The sequence below is a fragment of the Elephas maximus genome, chromosome 25 (assembly GCF_024166365.1).
Source record: "Elephas maximus indicus isolate mEleMax1 chromosome 25, mEleMax1 primary haplotype, whole genome shotgun sequence".
Classification (NCBI taxonomy): Eukaryota; Metazoa; Chordata; class Mammalia; order Proboscidea; family Elephantidae; genus Elephas; species Elephas maximus.
The window spans coordinates 37,414,488-37,427,735 of record NC_064843.1 but is presented as its reverse complement, the minus strand read 5'-3'; the positions used below and the strand labels follow the sequence as shown (position 1 = coordinate 37,427,735).

The window sequence follows — 13,248 nt, the reverse complement described above, 5'->3', positions numbered from 1 at the left end:
ATCAAAACAACAATGAGTTACCATCTCCCTCCAACAATGTTGGCACTAATCCAAAATAACAAACGTTGGAGAGACTGTGGGGAGAATGGAACTCTTCTGCACTGCTGGTGGGAATGTAAAATGGTTACAACCACTTTGGAAAATGATATGGCACTTCCTTAAAAAGCTAGAATAGAAATACCATACAATCCAGCAATCCTACTTCTAGGAATATATCCTAGAGAAATAAGAGCCATCACACGGATAGACATATGCACACCCATGTTCATTGTAGTACTATTCACAATAGCAAAAAGACGGAAACAACCTAAATGCCCATCAACAGATAAATAGATAAACAATACATGGTACATACACACAATGGAATACTATGCAACGATAAAGAACAATGATGAATGCAAGAAACATCTAACAACATGGATGAATCTAGAGGGCATGATGCTGAGTGAAATAAGTCAGTCACAAAAGGACAGATGTTGTATGAGACCACTATTATAAGAACTCAAGAAAAGGTTTAAAAACAGGAAAAAAGCATTCTTTGATGGTTATGAGGGTGGGGAGGGAGGGGAAGGAGAAATCACTAACTAGATAGTAGGCAAGGGTCAACTTCGATGAACGGAAGGACAACATACAATACAGGGGAAGTCAGCACAACTGGACCACAGCAACAGCAGTTTCCTAAACACATCCAAACACTTTAAGAAACACAGTAGCTGGGGCTGAGGCCTAGGTACCACAGTTTTGGAGGACATCTAGGTCAACAGGCATAACATAGTTTAAAAAGAAATTGTTCTACAAGGACCAAATGAACCAGAGACTCCATCGCCTGAGAAAAGAAGAATTAGATAGTGCCCGGCTGCCACTAATGACCGCCCTGACAGGGAACACAACAGAGAGTCCTGGACAGAGCAGGTGAAAAAGGTAGAACAGAACTCAAATTCAGGTAAAAACACCAGACTTAATGGTCTGACAGAAACTGGAGGAACCCCAAAACTATGGACACCGGAAGCTCTGTTTAAGCCAGAACTGGAAACATTCCCAAAGCGCACTCTTCAGACAAAGGTTAGACAGGCCTGTAAAACAAAAAATAATACATGTGAGGAATGTGCTTCTTAGTTCAATCAAATAAATGAGACGAAATGGGCAGCTCCTATCCAAAAGCAGGATGAGAAGGCAGGAAGGGACAGAAACTGGTCGAACGGACACAGGCAACCCAGGGTAGAAAGGGGGAGTGTGCTGTCACATTGTGGGGATTGCAACTAATATCACAAAACAATATGTGTATAAATTTTTGAATGAGAAACTGAGCTGTAAACTTTCACCTAAATCACAATTAAAAAAAAACATTTGCCATCCCTAAGACTGATAATGCAAAGTTTTAGAATAAAATTTGCAATTTATGAAAGTTTTTGATGTTAATATGATCTAGATGGGAAATATTTAAAAAATTTAAAAGAACAGCAATGCCAAATGTTGGCAAGAACGTGGACCAAACCAAAAAACCAAACCCAGTGCCGTCGAGTCGATTCTGACTTGTCGCGACTCTATAGGACAGAGTAGAACTGCCCTGCAGAGTTTCCAAGGAGCGCCTGGAGGATTTGAACTGCCAACCCTTTGGTTAGCAGCTGTAGCACTTAACCACTATGCCACCAGGGTTGTGGAGCAACTGGAAATTATACATTGCTGGTGAGAATATAAAATATATCCACCTTGAAAAGCAATTTAGTAGTTTAATGTAAAGTTAAACATACACTTGCTACGTGACTCAGCAATTCTACTCTTAAGTATTTACCAAGAGAAATTAAAACATGTCCACACAAAGACTCGTAAATAAATGTTTATAACGGCATTATTCATATAGCTAAAAACTGAAAACAACCCAAATGTCTATCAGCAAGTGACTGGATAAACAAAGTGATACATGTGTTTACGGAATTCTACTCGGCAGTGAACAGGAGCAAACCACTGGAACCTGAGAACTGAGATCCATGGAGAATCTCAAAAGCAATATGTGATTGAAAGAAGACAGATACAAAAGAGAACATACAATATGATTGCATCATGTGAAATTCTAGATAAGACAAAGCTAATCTACGATGACAAAAAGCAGATCAGTGGTTATCTAAAGCCAGGGGTGGGAGGCGTTGGCTGCAACAGGACATAAGGGAACTTTTTGGGGCAATGAAAATGTTCTGTATCTTGATTGAGGAGGTAGTTACACTGGTGTGCATATTTGTTAAAACTCATCAAACTGTACATTTATAAAGGTTGCATTTTATTGTATGAAAATTATACCACAATAAAGTTGATAAGAGATTTGGGAACATGTACAGGAATTTTTATAACAACATTACTTTAACAGCAATGAATTAGAAAATTGGTCATTAACAGAAGAATGTTTCAGCTCTGTGTGACCCTCTGCCATCAGAATGGCAAACATTTGGAAGGAGATGTAGCAGATGCAGATAACACCCCTCCCATGTCCCCTCAGCCTTTACCAGGACCGGCATCTCTTCCTGGAGGTTCTCTCTGGTGGCTGGATCCCTCTCTGCCCAGGCATTGACACGGCCTGGGAGTAGCCATTAGCCACTGTCTGACAGGAGTTGGTGTGTAAATGTCTTAGTTACCTCATCTATCAGGTAGGATAACTCTCAAGTGGTAGAGTACACTGTCTCCCAGAGTTCCCCAGCAGGACTGAGCTCCAGTTGCCCACACTGGTAACTTGCTTGATGTTATTGTTAGTTGCCACTGAGTTGGTTCCAATTTATGATGGCTCACTTGATAATGCTTCCTTAATTGGTTTCCTTCCCTTCCTTATCTCACTCACGTCTCTACCAGTGTTATCTGTGTCTCCAAAAAAACAGCTACTTTCACTTGAATCCTTGTCTAAGGTTTGGTTCTGGGGAATTCATATTAAGACCAGGGGGTGATACCAAAAGTTGATGAAGTTAATGGGGAAATTGTTGGAGAGAAATTGGGTGGCAGCCATTCTGCAAGTATCTATCATTTTTGGCAAAAGCAAGTCTTAAAACTTTTCACACAGGTCCACTAGGGGATGTATGTAAGGATGCCTAGTGTGGCATTGTTTATGTTAGTGAAAAGTTGGGTGCAATCTAGGTGTCCATGACTAGGGAAATGGATAAATAAAATGTGGAGGATGTAAACAATGATTACATGGTAGTTAGAAGCAGTGAACAACCAGTACCTCCAGCAACGTGGCTAGATATTAACAGCACAGTGATAGAGTGAAAAAAGTATGAAATTTATAAGTACGATTCAAGTAAATTAAACACACACTTAAAACATTTCCTACTTTTTTTTTTTAAAGTATATACATATATTTAAGCACATATACCAAACACATAAGAGCAGAGGCATTGTCTTTCTTGTTCATTGTTGTGAGCTCTTAGGGGACATTTGGCAATGTCTGGAGACATTTTTGGCTCTCACAACTGGGGGATGTGTGTGCTACTGGCATCTAGTGTGTTGTTCTTAGTTGCCAGTTGCCAGTTGCCATCAAGTCGGCTTCCACTCACAACAACCTTATGTATAAGAGAAGGAAACGTTGCCTGGTCCTGCACCATCTTCATGATCATTGGTATGTTTGAGTCCATTGTTTTGGCTAATGAGTCAATCCATCTCATTCAGGGTTTCCCTCATTTCAGCTGACTCTCTGCTTTACCAGGTTTCACTGGCTAAATCTTTTCAGAAGTAGACTGCCAGGTCCTTCTTCCTAGTCTGTCTTAGTCTGGAAACTCAGCTTAAACCTGTCCACCATGGGTGACCTTACTAATATTTGAATACCAGTGGCATAGCTTCCAGCATCACAGCAACACGCAAGGCCCCACGGTATGACAAACTAACAGACACTTTACCAGGACGGCGAGACTATGTCTCACATGCTTTGGACATGTTGTCAGAAGGGATCAGTCCCTGGAGGAGGACATCATGCTTGGTTAAGTAGAGGGTCAGTGAAAAAGGGGAAGACCCTCAATGAGATGGATTGACACAGTGGCTGCAACAATGGGCTTAAGCATAACGATTGAGAGGATGGCGGGGGATAGAGCAATGTTTTGTTCTGTTGTGCATAGAATCACTATGAGTCGGAACCAACTTGACAGCACCTAACAACAACTGCTTTACCAACCGTGATGTCTTTTTCTAGCAATTGGTCTTTCCCGATGATGTGTCCAGAATAAAGAAGCCAAAGTCTCCTTTGCTCCCAAGGAGCATTCTGGTTGTATTTCTTCTAAGACTAATTTGTTGTTTTTCCAACAATATTCTTCACCAACGTCACAATTTGAATGCATTCACTCTTCCGTCTTCCTTTTTCATTGTTCAGCTTTTGCATGCATATGAGGCGGTCAAAAAGACCTCATATATTTGGGTCAAGTGCACCTTAGTCCTCAAAGTGACATCTTCGCTTATTAACACTTTAAAGAGATCTTTCGCAGCAGATTTGCCCCATGCAATTTGTCCTTTGATTTCTTGACTGCTGCCTCCATGGGTGTTGATTGTTCATGCAAGTACACAGGTGGTGGATCTAGGGGGTAGAGGTCAGGAACGCTGCTGAAAAGCCTGCAATTCACAGGATTAGCCCCCTTTCAAGAAAAATTTTAAGTCCAAAAGTCCAGAGTACCGAGTATGAGAAGCTTGACTTATCCCAGCGCTCAGCACAGTGTCCTACACAGTACTGCTGAATGAATGAATGAATGAATGAATGAATGAATGAATGAATGAATGAATAAGAGACAACGGTAGCCAGAGCTGGCTTGTGGCTGTGGAAGAGAGAGACACAGTACATTTTAAAGTTGTGTCTGGTAGAATTTAGGGTGACAGTTCCTCTCTTTTCCAGGGGCAGATGGGTTGTGCTCTTCTCCAGCGCTGAGCCGGATCCCATCCAGTCACCCTTCTGCCTCCTGTCCACCCTTCTCAATTTGGGAAGCTGTCTGTGTTGCCAGGAAATGGGCAGGAACCAGCCAAGGGCAGTTTTGCGGGCGCAGAGCTTTGCATGGCGTTTGACTAGGGCAGGGCCTGTGGACGGGAAACCACTGACCACAGAAGGGCCGGGAAGGCCAGGGATGCAGCGTGGGAGAGGCGCCTGGGCTAAAAGGCGGGTGGATGGGGAGACCCAGAGGTGGCGAGGACTTCGGGATCCCCAGAGAAGGAACTTAAAGCAGAGGAGGGTGGAGTACCAGGTTAGACTCCTGTGGGATGAAGGGAGATGGGGAAACTAGGTTAGAATCTTGAGGAGGGAGGGCAACCGAGTTAGGTTCTTTAGGGAGTTGGTGGACAAGGGAGGGATTAGAATTGGGGGGGGGGCAGGTTAGGACCCTGCTGGGAGAGACAAGGTGGGGGTTAGGACCCTTCAGGACTAAGTTGGAGTCTTTGAAAAGAGGGATTCGAATCCTTTGATAGGTGGAGTTAGAATCCCGGGGGGGGGGGCGGATTAGAACCTTCGGGTGAGCAGGGTTAGAGTCCTGAGGGGGAGGTTAAAATCCTTCTGGAACAAACGCGGGAATCACTCAGGAGTGGGATTAGAATTCCTAGGGTTAGAGCTATAAATCTTGAGAACCTGGTTAGAATCATTGGAAGAACCAGAAACCCACTGCCGTAGAGTGGATTCCGACTCATAGGGTTTCCAAGGCTGTAAACCTTTAGGATGCAGGCTGCCACATCTTACTTCCTCGGAGCGGCTGGTGGTTTCGAGCCGCCGACCTTTGGGTTAGCAGTGGATCGCTTTAACCACTGTGCCACCAGGGCTCCTTTAGAACTAATAAAAAATTAGAGGAGTTAAAATCCCTGGGGGCAGGATTAGAAATCTATGGTGGGCGAGGCTAAAAATCCTTTAGAAGTGGAATCGAAAATCCTCTGCGGTCACAGTTACGATCTTAGGAGGAGGGGGCCGGGTTAGGGTTCTCTGGAGGGCGGGTTAGAAGCCCTAGGGGCAAGGTTTGGAATCCTTCGGGGACTGGATTAGGCTCCTTCCGAGGCGAGGTTAGAGTATATTAGGGGCGGTGTCACGATACGGGGAGGAGGAGATGGGGGCTAGCTTCTTTGAGGGACGGGTTAAAATCCTTGGGGCGGGGTGAGGACCTTTGACGGCTGTGTTAAAAGCCTCCAGTGGGCGGAGTTAAAAATCCCGGCTCCTGGGAGGAGTGCACCCAGGGTAGGCTCCCCAGGGAAAGGGTTAGAATTCTTGGGGTGGGGTTAGAATTTGGGGGAAGGGGTCAGGCTCCTTTGGGGAGGGGTTAACACCGGCGGGGCGGGGCTAAAGTACCTCTGGCCTGTGGGCGCCCGCGAGTCCCCGGTTCCAGCCCCCCGGCTCCGCCCAGGCTCAGAGGCGAGTGGGAGGGGACCGAGCCGGTTCAGCTGGAGAAAAGTCCGAGAAGGCCCGCGGCTCCGAAGCCCCTGGGAGCCGCGCCCCAGTATTTTCTTCTCGAAAGTCACTCCGTTTTCCTCCAGGCTCGGGCGCCCCGGAACCCCGGGGGCTGCTAAGCTGGGGGGGCGCCCGAGCTGCGAGAATCCGGGCTGCCCGCGAGACGAGGAGCGGGCACCCAGGTGAGTGTCGCGGACAGGCCGGTGGCGGGGGGATAGCACCTGGCCGGTGAGCTCGGGGTCCTCGGGCGGCGGAGGGAGCCCGGGGTCTTGGGCAGGGCTGCCTGTGGGTGCAGCCAGTCGGAGGGGCGGGAGCAGAGCGCGTCCGGGGAGCCGCGGACAGGCGGTGGGATAGAGGACCAACGGGGACAGGTGGGTGCCCAGGTCAAGGAGGAACTGCCATGGCCCAGCTGGGAGCCTGGGTAGCCCAAAGGGAGGGCTGAGTGACTTTGTGCTCGAGTGCCACTTCTCTTGCCGTCCAGGTTCCCCTTCTGCAAAAAAAAAAAAGAGAAGGAAGGGATGCGGCTCCCATGAGCAGACGGGAGGGGAGGGCCTTTCAGGTTTTCAGTGGGGGAGGATGACAAGTCACAGCGGGCTGGCAGCTGGTCGAGATCCCCTCCGGCCCAGGCCGGAGCGGGAAGGGGGCAGCTGGGTGGGGGCGTGACCTATGAGCCACACCCAGGCGGGGTAGCAGCTGGGCCAACTCCTTGAGCTCCCTTTCCCTGCCGGTCTTGGCCGGGACCCCCAAGAGGTCTGAGTCAAACCCCAAAACCTCTTGGGGAGACCACAGGATGTTATGAGACCTTGGGCAAGTCACTTCATTTCTCTGAATCCCAGTTTCCTTATTGGTAAAACAGGGCTATTAATTCCTTCCTCAACTGCTACAGTGAGCTAGAGTTTGTGAGAGGTTGTGTACGTGAGGTTGTTGCCTCTTAAAAAGAGACCGTTTAGTGTAGTGGTTAAGGGAGAGGACTCGGGTAGGGGATTTGGCCTTTCTGTGCCTGGGTTTCCTGGGAATAAAAATAATAATACCTCCATCACAGAGTTGTTTAGAGGATTAAATTGAGTTACTTAGGGGAAAGCTCTTAGAGACCGCCTGATAGGTATACATGCTTAATTTGTTGCCATAGCTTCAGAGTCCCTGGGTGATGCAAATGATTAACCGGCTCCAGATAACAGAAAGGATGCAAGTTCAAGTCCACCCAGAGGCACCTCAGAAGAAAGGCCTGGCAATCTACTTCTGGGGGAGAAAAAATCAGTCATCGAAAACCCCACGTAGCACAGTTCTCTGACACACATGGGGTTGCCATGAGTTGGAATGAACTTGGCAACTAGTGGCTGGATTGTCGTAGCTATTAAGGTCTAACCCAGTGGTTCTCAAATTTAGCAATACATCAGCATCACCTGGAGGGCTTGTTAAAACACAGATTGCTGGGCCCCAGCCCCAGAGTTTGTGATTTAGTAGTCTGGGGCAGGGCCCCAGAGAATTTGCAGTCTCAAACGATGCTGGTGCTGCTGGTTCCGGGATCACACTTTGAGAACCACTGACCTAATGTATGGCTGGTGCAGAGAAAGGTCTTAATAGATATCAGTTCCCTTATCCCACAGCTTTCTTGTCACTATCCCTTATTGGGGAAGTGGAGATTTTTAAAAATACAGAAAAGCAAAGAGACTAATACACTAAATATCCCAGGAACCCAATACCAGGAATTAACAAATGTTAGCATTTTGTCATGCTTACTTCCGAGTTTTTTTTTTAATGAAATTACTAAAAGTAACATGAAATCGAACCCCTCGCCCATATCCCTCCCAGTCTTGTTTCTCTCCCTCCTGAGTCTACCACTGTCATAAATTACAGCCCTTCCAGTCCATGTTTTTATAAATTTACTGCATATATATGTAATGCATCAATAAACAACACACAGAATTGTTTTCTTTCTTGACATCTACATAAATATTACCTAACTGTAAGAGTCTTCTGCAATTTCTTTCTTTCTTTTTTTCCTTCACATCATTAAGCTGTCAGAGTCTACCCATGACGAGAAATAATGGTCCCTTCATTCCTTTTAACTGCAGAGGAGTGTCCCAGTGAGTGACCACCCACATTGTTTCTCTTTTCCCTGTTGGTGGACCTTCAGGTTGTTCCCAGGTATTCACTGCTATAAAAGATGCTGCGGGGACCATCCTTTTCTTTCTTTCTTTTTAAAATTGTGCCTTAGATGAAAGGTTACAGCTCGAGTTAATTTCTCATTCAAAAATTTATAAACATATTATTTTATGACATTGGTTGCAGTCCCCCCAATGGGACAGCATGCTGTTCCTTTCTACCTCGCCTTCCCTGTGTCCATTGGTCCAGTTCCTGTCCCTTCCTGCCTTCTCATCTTGCCTTTGGGCAGGAGGTGCCCATTTGGTCTCATATATCTGATTGCACTAAGGAGCATATTCTCACTTGGGTTATTGTTTGTTTTATAGGCCTGTCTAATCTTTGCCAGAAAAGCGAGATTTAAGAGTGCTTTGGCTCTGAGTTAGCAGAGTGTCCAGGGGCCATAGCCTCGGGGTTCCTGCAGGTATTACTTGAGGGCAATGCCAAGGGGCTGATGGCTTCCCTGAAGGGGCCCCTCTCTCCCTCCCCTTGGGGAGAGGACAGGTAGGCCTGGAAGGGTCAACCAGGGAGTCTGGGGCAGAAACGAGAGAAGAATCTGGTTCTGCTGACCTCCCAGGTCTCACATTTTCACTGCACAAGGTCAAGAATCCTCATCCACCTTGTTCACTGTGCCTGGCATTTAGTAGATGCTTGAAAACTGGAAGCATACCTCTACCGTCAGCCCAAAAAACTGATGTCTGAGGGCCCTTGCCCCAGCGGGTGAGGAGAAGGGTGTCTGTGCTCAGAGAACTGGCAGCCAGGGCTTGGAATTAATTCTTCTAGAAAGAAAATTTCTCGGGGGCATGGACATGTCTGCCTTGTAAACCACTGTGTCCCTAACACCTGACTCATGGTTGTTGTTGTGTGCCATGGGTCAATTTTGACTCCTAGCGCTCATTAGGCCCTCAAAATATATTGAATGGACAAACGTTAACAAACGAATGTTGAACGACCTCTGCCCTCGCCTGCCTTAGATATTTCAGCCCATAGGTGTATTTCACTTGGCCATATTGTGATTCTTTCTAATCAGTTGCTGACATTTAAAATCAATAGAGTTCACGTAAATCTGGATTCCTGTCTTCTGAAAAATTAGACAAGCAGCAGTCCCGGGACTAGAACCTAGGTCTCCTGTGCTCTGCTATTCCCTCATGGCAATACTGGTGGAGCTAAATAGGGATGAGCCATGAACCGGGCCTGGGCTGTAGAGTTTGTACCACCGTTGCCTGGTCCACTCATGTGCAAACCCACCAGGCCCCTAGAGCCACTTCAGTTTTTAAGCCCAACCTTCCAATAGTGACAAGGCCTCCCTTTTTATCGAAAAGAATTGTGAGGCACAGAGAGGGTAAGTAACTTTCCCAAAGTCACACAAGTTAGTGGTACAACCTCTCTCAGCCTCTATCTTTCTAAATAACCCCCTGTAACAATTTGGTCCCTACTCCGTTTCTCCAGTTTTCCCCACCCCAAGACTGGAAGTTTCAGTGTACACTTAGAGGCATTGGGTAATGATGCAGAGGAAATCCTTGCTCAAAAGTAAAATGCGCCCTTGCTCTTGGCTCGTGCCTATGGCCACCCTCTGCATGGTGCTGCACTGCAGCTTGTATTCCTAATTCTGCCCTAACGGCACCCACCTGAGCTTCCACAATCACCCTGAAGTCCTTCGGCCCAGGAGACATAAGTGCACCCATGAGATAGGAGTCCCACCCTTATCTCTGCTGGAGAAACGAAGAACGGCAGATGGAGCACAGATGTGAATTTGTGTGCTAACTCTGTGTCATGGAAGTAGTGATGCGTTGGGCAAATCCCTGCACTTTCTGAGTCTCAGTTTCCTCATTTGAAAAATGGGGATAGAAAAGATGCTATTCTATTCATGTGGCACAATTCCTTTTATGATAAAACACATACATATAAAATGACATTCCATATTTTCTATGGGTATATATGTCTTAGTTTGAGTTTCCACAGAAGCAGACCCTAGACAAGGTTTCAAGTGCAAATAGTTCATATAGGAGCTGATGCCCAAAAAGTCTGGTAGGAGACTGGGAAAGTGAGACAGAGAAGAAAAGGTCACTAATAAAGATGTGTTACCAAGCAAGTTTACCATGGAGGGGGGTGGGGGGGGCAGATGGAGCTCAGTCCTGCTGGGCGACTCTAGGAGGCAGTGTAGAACATGTCCCAGAGGTGAGAGAATTAGGATATGTATCCACTTCTTCCATGGGTCATTGATTGGGGGGGCTTCTCCTGAGGGGATAATTGTCTAACACTTCTGGCCTGCCAAGCTCATGGGCAGAGCACGCTTCAAGGGACCACAGAGAAATCTCTCCGACCAAGAGATACACATGCTGGTAGTTGGAAGCCCAGTGAGTTTTCCAAAATGGTAAAGGGTGGAGTGATGAGGTGAAGCACCAGCAGCATCTGCTTCAGTTACCTGTATGCGAACTCAGAGGCAGGGGTCTGGGAAGGACGCACGTGGAATGTTGGTAGAGGTTATGGGGGCGGTGGTGAGAGTGGTCTGTGAAGGGAGTGACCCAAGGGTCCCTTAGATTCATCTGTAAGGTTTTCATTTTTAACAAGAAGGTACTAATGTTTTCTTTGGCTGATAAAAGGTAATTTTCAAAACAAAACATACACTACACAAAAATGAAAGAAACTGAGGTCTGGAACTCTGTCATATATATATTATCATATATATTTTTCTTATTATAACATATATATAAATATGACCGTATATTTATATTATAAATACATAATATATTTATATGGAATAAAAGGTAAATGATACATTTGAATAAATATATATAAACATACAATTCTATATATTTGTATATATGACTGTATATACAAATGTATATATATCCACCTAAACCCACTGCTGTCAAGTCCATTCCGACTCATAGCGACCCCACGGGACAGAGTAGAACTGCCCTGTAGACTTTCCGAGGAGCACCTGGCAGATTCAAACTATTGACTTTTTGGCTAGCAGCCGTAACTCTTAACCACTATGCCACCAGGGTTTCCATATATATATATATATATATATATATATATATATATATATATATATATATATATATATATACTGCAAAAAGGGCCATGAGCATGTGTTATCGTGGCTCTGAGTGCTCTCTTTGTGGAGGACAGGTTTGGGGGCAGCCTACCTTAGAGCATCATGGGAAATTAGAGTTAAAAGTTGCCCCAGGACAAACTGGCTACCATGTGCTTTCTGAAGGGGACAACCTCCACTCAACTCTGGCCAAGGAAAGATGAGAGCCAGTTCTGTTCTCCAAGCAGAAATGAGCAAATAGGGATAGTTCTTCTCCACAGTCATCACTACGGTTCAGACGTGGAAACTGTGCCATCCAGGAGCTGAAAGGGGACTTGATTCAATCTTGATTAAATTTATTGAACACCTGACTGTGTCCCAGTTTTAATGAACTAAACAAAGTCATCCTTACCCTCGTGGGCCTTACATTCTAGCGAAGGACAGACAATAAAAACAAAGTAATATGTGAGGTATTAGGTGTGTTAGCCCAAGTTCTTTGAGAAGCAGACTCCAAATGGGATGAAATATGCAAGAAATTTATCATAGGAAACGCGTGTAAGAAAATATGGAGAGGAAACCAGGAGAGGCTGGGAGAGCCATCAGATGCCAAGGCAAGTCTGACCCAGAATGAAAAAGAGAAGGAAGGAAGACAGGGAGGGGGAAAGCGAGAGAGGGAAGAAAGAAGGGAAGGTAGAAGCGTCTTAGGCTGTAGTGCAGTTCCAAGGAAAGTTCAGTGAGGCTATCAGGGAGCCCGTGGGCCAAAGTCACCCATTAGAGGTCCCCAGGCACAGGCCTGCCTCAGTCATTGACTGCGAGCAGCCCTTGAGAGCAATGATGGACTTCAAAGCAGAGCAGCTAGAGCTATCGCTCCATTATCCTCTCTGCACTTGGAGATCTGAGAGGGACATCCTCATGGCCACCATAGGTGGCGATTAGAGTCATGAAAGATAAAGCTAGTAAGGGCCTAGAAAGTGATGGAAGTTAGGAATGGGAGTTCCTGTCTTAGTCAGGGTGATGAGGGAAGGCTTCTCTGAAAAGATGGGATACGGGAAGAGAGCTGGATGAAGTAAAGGACACTATCTGAAGAACCAGGAGGCAGTACATGCAAAGGCCCTGAGGTAGAAGAAGCATTGTTGGTGAGTTGAGGAATAGCAAGGAGGCTGGTGTGGCTGGAATGGAGTGACCAAGGGAGGGTTGGTAGGAGACAGGTCAGCGAGGTCACAGGGAGCCCAGATTATGAGGTCTGCCATGATCTAACTTACATTTTTAAAGGCTCTGATCTGTAAGAGGCAGAATGGAGATTCAAATCCAGACCTGTCTGACTTCAGATCAGATCCCATCCCACATTTTTCAAACTGCCCAGCCCCTTGCTTAACTTAGAGGTAAAATTATTCCAAGGGAGTTCCAAGGAAACTCCTTAGCGAATTGGCCCCTGTTGGAAGAAGACCTTTCCCCCACCCCCACGGCTGAGCAGTTCTGGGAAGGGAAAGTTCCTCTAGCTGGGCAGGCTTGAGGCTGGGCCCTGGCAGTCTGCTTTTCTCAGCTTCCTATTTGGATTCTTCCCCTTCCCATCCATTCCTCTGACCCCAATGGAGGATGAGAGGCAGGAGAGCTGGATTCCAGTTCTACCTGCCACTGAGCAGCTGAGGGACCTTCTCTCCCATGGCCCTCCATTTCCACAACTGAA

The 13,248-nt window shown here is 46.2% G+C and overlaps 1 protein-coding gene across 3 annotated transcripts in view; it reads left to right on the top strand.

Annotated features, from left to right (window-relative positions):
* The first annotated feature begins 6,300 nt into the window (after positions 1 to 6,300).
* The window catches only part of HCK (HCK proto-oncogene, Src family tyrosine kinase), a 51,242-nt gene continuing 44,294 nt past the window's right edge, over positions 6,301 to 13,248 (top strand). Inside the window, exon 1 of one of the 3 annotated variants that reach the window (XM_049869440.1) lies at positions 6,301 to 6,561. The gene's annotated coding sequence lies outside the window, so the exon portion shown is untranslated. The remainder of the gene's footprint in view (positions 6,562 to 13,248) is intronic. The other 2 variants (XM_049869439.1, XM_049869438.1) reach the window with 2 other exon arrangements.